The sequence below is a fragment of the Arachis ipaensis genome, chromosome B05 (genome assembly GCF_000816755.2).
Source record: "Arachis ipaensis cultivar K30076 chromosome B05, Araip1.1, whole genome shotgun sequence".
Classification (NCBI taxonomy): domain Eukaryota; kingdom Viridiplantae; phylum Streptophyta; class Magnoliopsida; order Fabales; family Fabaceae; genus Arachis; species Arachis ipaensis.
In genome coordinates, this window is record NC_029789.2 from 3,938,987 (window position 1) to 3,946,640 (window position 7,654).

The window sequence follows — 7,654 nt, forward strand, 5'->3', positions numbered from 1 at the left end:
AGATCATTTATCTATATTCATAAATATCCATTTCGCTTACTTTGGATATGATTGGGTTGAAAATTTACAGATATTAAAGTTAACAGCTGAATGGCCATTGGGGGTAGCTTTGGCCTTTATGCAGAGTTGAGTTTGGATATATACAATTAAATTAACTCTATATGAAAGTCAGAAAGTATTTTAATAAGTTTAAATTTGGCAAAAATTCAGAAATTAATTTTATGGGTAGTTGATAATTAAGAGTTATTAAATTATTATCTAAAAAATTTTAGTAGTGTGAAATTAAAAGTTTTTATCTTTAAATTTTTAAGGATTACATTAAATATTATGGTAGAATTTGAATACACAATTTACTATCTCTTTAGTGAAATAATTAAATCTTTTAATTATTTTGAAATTAATTAAGCGAGAATAGAATATTATAGGGTTGGCCGTGAGCCATGAGATGAGGTATAGAATCTCCTTTGTTGAGTTGGCGTAACTTCATTAAGCTTCTTCAGAAGTTAGAAACAAAATTTTTCCCATCACTGTCTTTGCTTTCTCACTAAACAGAGGCAAGATTCGAATCTCCATCTCACGGTTGTAAAACTTAATTTCCTTTGCCTTTTGGGATGCAAATAAAATAATATTAACTTTTTTGCCTTTCGGGATGCCAATAAAATGATATTAACATTTTTTTCCCTCCTTGTCTTGAATTTTTTATTTTTAATATTAGATGGTAGTGGTGTTTTTCTTAAATGTGGATTGTTGGGGTGTTATACTTAAATGTGGGATCGTTTAACTAGAGAAGCAGAAATCGGATCGATCGATTTGTGAGAGGTACACAAATCGGTCCCAAAAATTTCTAAGAGGTACACAAATCAGTCCCAAGGATTTGTGTTGGTACACAAATCGGTCCCAGGAATTTGTGTTAAAAAAAATTAAAAAATTTTAAGTACAGAAATCAATCCCAGAAATTTGTGTACTTTCACAATTTTAAAAAATACCAAAATTACCATGTTAAAGTATATCACCACTTTTATTTCCATAAAAAAAAAAAAATTAGCCCCTTATCTTAGCTGTTCAATATATATAACTAATTTAATAACCTGAGAATGATAACTGCTGTCAATATATAAAATATAATTGGTATATATATTTTTTATAATTAAAATTAACAGTTAAAAATTACTGAAATTCTAATATACCAATACACTTAAAAAGTTCAATACTATACCGCTTTTGCCCAAAATGGTAGAATGAAATGAATGAAAGTTCGTTCCACCTTTGAGTTGGTGCACTGTAACATCAAATGGTGCAAACTCATAGTGTGGCTGATATCCAAAGGAAAAATCAATAAGATTTTTGTTGTAAAATAAATAAAAGATATATTAAATATAAAATAAAGATGTATAAATAGAAAACTCTAATATTAATATAATTAGTTCAATAATAATTTATATATGTATTTACTAATATTATATGTTGTAATGAATATATATATATAAAGAGGGAAAGAAGTATTCAGTAAATTTAAAAGTAAAGAAAGAGAGAATTGATTTTTGTTTTATTGCTTGTATATAAAAACAAGCGAGGCTTCACCTATTTATACAGGTGACAAGCCTTTGTTTTCAACCTTTATAAAATTTCAATTTGCCTTGAAAAGCTATTCCTTCAGTATAGGAAAGGTTAGCTGTCCAACTTCATAAATGGGCATTCAATTTGTTTTTATCACAACACTCTCTCTTTGATGTCCATTTAGGATTATGCCTCGTTAAAACCTTACTAAAGAAAAATCCAATGGAAAAAAACTTTAGTGAAGGAAAAGAGTACAAAATCCTTTGTGATGAAAACTACCTCATTAAAAACCCTGCTAAGAAAAACCTAATGGGAAAAAAATCTGACTAAGAAAAAAAGAGTACAGTCTCCCCCTCTTGTCAACATCATTTAATGTCTCGAAATCAGCGTATCTCAATCTCATGTACCACTCTTTCAAAAGAGGATTTTGGGAGTGACTTTGTGAATAAATCTGCCAGATTGTTACTTGAGCGGATCTGTTGGACATCAATTGTCTCCTGATTTTGAAGATCATGAGTGAAGAAGAATTTGGGAGAAATATACTTTGTTCTATCACCTTTGATGTATCCGCCTTTAAGTTGAGCAATGCATGCTGTATTATCTTCAAACAGGACAGTTGGAGCTATTTTATGATCAATCAGTCCACATGATGACAGAATATATTGGATCAAACTCCTGAGCCAAAAACACTTGCGACTTGCTTCATGTATCGCTAGTATTTCAGCATGATTAGCGGAGGTTGCTGCTATCGTCTGTTTCGTGGACCTCCATGATATAGCTGTACCACCATATGTGAACAGATATCCTGTTTGAAATCTCCCTTTGTGTGGATCAGACAAGTATCCAACATCTGCATAGCCAACTAGTTGTGACTTGGATCCATAGGAATAAAACAATCCCATATCAACCGTTCCATGAAGATATCGAAAGATTTGTTTGATTCCACTCCAATGTCTTCTGGTTGGAGAGGAACTATACCTTGCTAGTAAATTCACCGTGAATGATATGTCAGGTCGTGTATTATTAGCAAGATACATTAGCACTCCAATGGCACTAAGATATGGTACTTGAGGACCAATGATATCTTCATTCTCTTCTTTAGGAAGGAATTGATCCTTTTTCACATCCAAAGATCTTACGATCATTGGGGTACTTAAGGGATGTGACTTATCCATATAAAATCTTTTCAATATCTTTTCTGTGTATGTAATTGATGAATAAAGATCCCATTTTTTGTATGCTCGATCTGCAGGCCGAGACAAAATTTAGTCTTTCCAAGATCTTTCATCTCAAACTCTTCTTTTAGAGTTTTTATAATTGTTGGAATCTCTTCACGAGTTCTAATGATATTTAAATCATCAACGTACATAGCAATTATAATGAATCCAGATGCAATTTTTTTTATGAAAACACACGGACATATATCATCATTCTTGAATCCGTTTTTAGCCAAATACTCAGTAAGACGATTATACCACATTCGTCCAGATTACTTTAGACCATATAAAGATCTTTGCAATTTAATTGAGTATAATCCCTGCGAATATTCATTGGATGGTATAGATATCTTCAGTCCTTTAGGAACTTTCATATAGATATCATGATATAATGAGCCGTATAAATAGGCTGTTATCATATCCATTAAATGCATATGCAGTTTATGATATGCAGATAAACTGACCAAATAACGCAATGTTATCGCATCCACTATAGGGGAATACGTTTCTTCATAATCTATACCGGGCCTTTGTGAAAAACCTTGTGCCACAAGTCGGGCTTTGTAGCGCACAACTTCATTTTTCTCATTTCGTTTTCTCACAAATACCCATCGGTATCCAACAGGTTTTACATCTTCTGGTGTACGGACTACAGGTCTAAAGACTTCACGTTTTGCAAGTGAGCCTAATTCAGCCTTCATGACTTCTTTCCATTTTTGCCAATCATTCCTTTGTCGACATTCTTCGACTGATCTTGTCTCAAGATCCTTACTTTCATGCATGATATTTAATGCCACATTATATGCAAATATTTCATTGACAATTGTCTTATTTTGGTCCCATTTCTCTCCTGTAAAGACATAATTTATCGAGATCTCATCATTTTCACAATTTTCAGATACCTGAACGTCTTCTGGTATTAAAGCTATATCAGAATTTTAGACAACTACAGGTGTCTCTACTATGTCTTTTTCAACAGGAATAGTATTTATCTCTTTTCTCATTCAAGGATTTTTGTCTTTGGAACCGATAGGCCTGCCACGCTTCTGACGTGTATTTGCTTCGGTGGCAATTTGTCCAACTGGGACATCAATCCGAATCGGGGCATTTTTCGCTGGTATATAAGACTTGGTTATCCTCTTTGTATCGGAAAATGCATCAGGCAATTTATTTGCTATTCTTTGCAAATGTATAATCTTTTGAACTTCTAGTTCACATTGCCTTGATCGAGGATCTAAATGCATCAAGGATGATGCATTCCAATTAAGTTCCTTTTTAGGAAGCTTATTCTCTCCCCCTAATGTTGGAAATTTTGATTCATCAAAATGACAATCCGCAAACTGGGATTTAAATACATCTCCAGTTTGTATCTCAAGATACCTCATTATAGAGGGATAGTCATATCCAACATATATCCCCCATTTTCTTTGGGGTCCCATTTTGGTGCGATTATGTGGTGCAATGGGAACATATATCGCACATCTGAATATTCTTAAATGGGAAACATTTGGATGCTAGCCAAATGCTAATTGAATAGGAGAGAACTGATGGTAACTTGTTGGCCTCAAATGAATAAGTGCTGTGGCATGTAAAATAACATGCCCCCAAACCGAGGTTGGGAGATTTGTTCTCATAAGTAAGGGTCTAGCAATTAATTGGAGGCGCTTAATAAGTGATTCTGCTAACCCATTTTGTGTGTGAACATGAGCTACTGAATGTTTAACACTTATTCCATTAGCCATACAATAAGCATCAAAAGCTTGGGAAGTAAATTCACCAACATTATCAAGACGAATTGCTTTAATTGGATTTTCTGGAAACTGTGTTTTTATCCGAATAATTTGAGCCAGTAATCTCACAAACGCCAGGTTGCGAGAAGACAATAAGCACACATGTGACCATCTCGAAGATGCGTCTATCAGAATCATAAAATATCTAAAAGATCCACATGGTGGATGAATAGGTCCACATATATCACCTTGAATCCTTTCTAGGAATTCAGGGAACACAAATCCAATCTTTACTGGTGATGACCTTAAAATTAACTTCCCTTGAGAACATGCAGCACAACAAAATTCACTAGATTTAAGAATCTTCTGGTTCTTTAGTGAATGTCCATGGGAGTTTTCAATAATTCTCCGCATCATGGTTGTTCCCGGATGACCCAATCGATCGTGCCAAGTTATGAATTCATTTGGGTTAGTAAACTTCTGGTTTACAATGACATGTGATTCAATTACACTAATCTTAGTATAATATAACCCAGATGAAAGTGAGGGCAACTTTTCTAATATAACCTTTTTATTTGAATCATGAGTTGTGATACATAAGTACTCATGATTTTCCTCATTCATAGTCTCAATATGATATCCATTTCGACGAATATCTTTAAAGCTCAACAAGTTTTTTAGAGACTTGGTAGATAATAGTGCATTATTTATTATAAATTTTGTTCCTCTGGGAAACAAAATTATAGCTATTTCGGAGCATTCAATCACATTGCCTGAGCCAATAATAATATTCACATATTCTTCTTTTGGCACAAGATGGGTAAAATATATATCACTTTTGAGAATGGTGTGCGAATTTGCACTATCCGCAAGGCATACATTTTCATTATATATTCTTGCCATTTTCTTCAAAGACAAATAATAATAAAATGAGTAGTATGCACAATTAAATTGAATACTTGATCGGAATTATTTTTCTAAGAAACATTGTACATAAAAATAATGTCATATACCAAAATTTTATTTTAAAACTTGACACATTTAATGATTTTAAAATTCATAAATATTAATATTTTATTATTTATGTACATCACATTTGAAACTTTAAATATATAGAAAATAAAACTTAACAGTAAGTTCTTTACATTATTTATTTACATGAATACTTAACAATCTCACACATTAAACTACTCCATTATTGATCAAATGACCAATATTTCCTTCAGGATCCTCAAAGAAATCAGATACATCATAATGAGTGGTGGAATTTTCAGCATTATTTGAAACAAAATTCGTTTCCTTTTCTTTGTCATCCTTTTTCAACGATACTTGATAAAGATCGACTAGGTGCCTTAGTGTACGACAGGTACGCGACCAATGGCCCTTTCCACCACAACGAAAATATTTATCCCCTGTTGATTTATTTTGCCCAATATTTCTTTCTTTATCCTACTTCTGGTGAGATCCTCTCTTTTGAACATAATTCATTTTTCTTCCATAATTTTTCTTATTATTAAAACCTTGCCATTTACCTCTTCTGGGGTAATTTGCCGCATTTACTTCAGGAAATGGGGCGGCGCCAGCTGGGCGCGCTTCATGATTTTTCAATAACAACTCATTGTTGCGTTCAACAACAAGAATGCAAGAAATTAATTCAGAATATTTTTTAAACCCTTTTTCTCGATACTGTTGCTGCAGGAGCACATTCGAGGCATGGAAGGTTGAGAAAGTTTTCTTCAACATATCATTATCAGTTATCTTTTCCCCACATAATTTCATTTGTGAGGTGATTCGAAACATTGCAGAATTATATTCATTTATGGATTTAAAATCCTGTAGACACGTCCATTCATATCGGGCTTGAGGAAGTATCACCGTTTTTTGATGATTATACATTTCTTCAAGGTCTTTCCAAAGATCTGCAGGATCTTTTAATGTGAGATATTCATTTTTCAATCTTTCGTCAAGATGACGTCGAAGAAAAATCATGGCTTTGGCTTTATCCTTTTGGGATGCATTATTTTCAGCCTTAATGGTATCTCCAAGATCCATTGAATCAAGATGGATTTCAGCGTCTAATATCCATGATAAATAATTGTTTCCAGATATATCAAGAGCATTGAATTCAAGATGAGAGAGTTTCGACATAATAAAAATTTGTTACCTGAGTCTTCCTACAAATTTGATCAGAGTCTCGTACTGATAACGTGTTGTAAAATAAATAAAAGATATACTAAATATAAAATAAAGATGTATAAATAGAAGACTCTAGTATTAATCTAATTAGTTCAATAATAATTTATATATGTATTTACTAATATTATATGTTGTAATGAATATATATATATAAAGAGAGAAAGGAGTATTCAGTAAATTTGAAAGTAAAGAAAGAGAGAGAATTGATTTTTGTTTTATTGCTTGTATATAAAAACAAGCGAGGCTTCACCTATTTATACCGGTAACAAGCCTTTGTTTTCAACCTTTATTAACTTTCAATTTACCTTGAAAAGCTATTCCTTTGGTATAAGAAAAGTTAGCCGCCCAACCTCATAAATGGACAATCAATTTGTTTTTAGGCCAATTCTATGGTGCCTTTTGTTTGGTGTCTAACTTTTACTTAAATTACTTTTTATAGTAACTTTAAAATATTTAAAAAATTTTAACTTTTATATTTTAAATTAATTATTTTACCCATTTTAGTAATTAAACAATACTTTTTAGACACCGTAACAAACACCTTGTTTTTATCACAATAATCTTCCTTTTGTAGTTTTTGAGACTGGAATGTTGGATCTTCTTCCCTTGTTTTGGTCAAATAGGAGATTAGGATCTTCTTCTATCTTTTGTTTTTGTCTTTTTCTGTTGTGGCATGGGACCTTTTTCTATTAAGGGCAAGAGACAAATCATTTGTCATTTCTGTCTGGGCTTTAATCATTTTATTTTATTCACATGATCCAAAACAATTTGGCCCAAACCTTCGTGTATGTCAAGACCAACAGAATAGAAAAAATAATAAGACGACTAGCTCGGTAGCTCCCTCGTGAATTTGAATTTTTCTAAAGCGATAAAATTGGTAAAGTAATAATAAAAAAAGTTAATCACTATTAAATTTAAAATTTCTATAAAATGTTTATTTTATTATCTTAGATT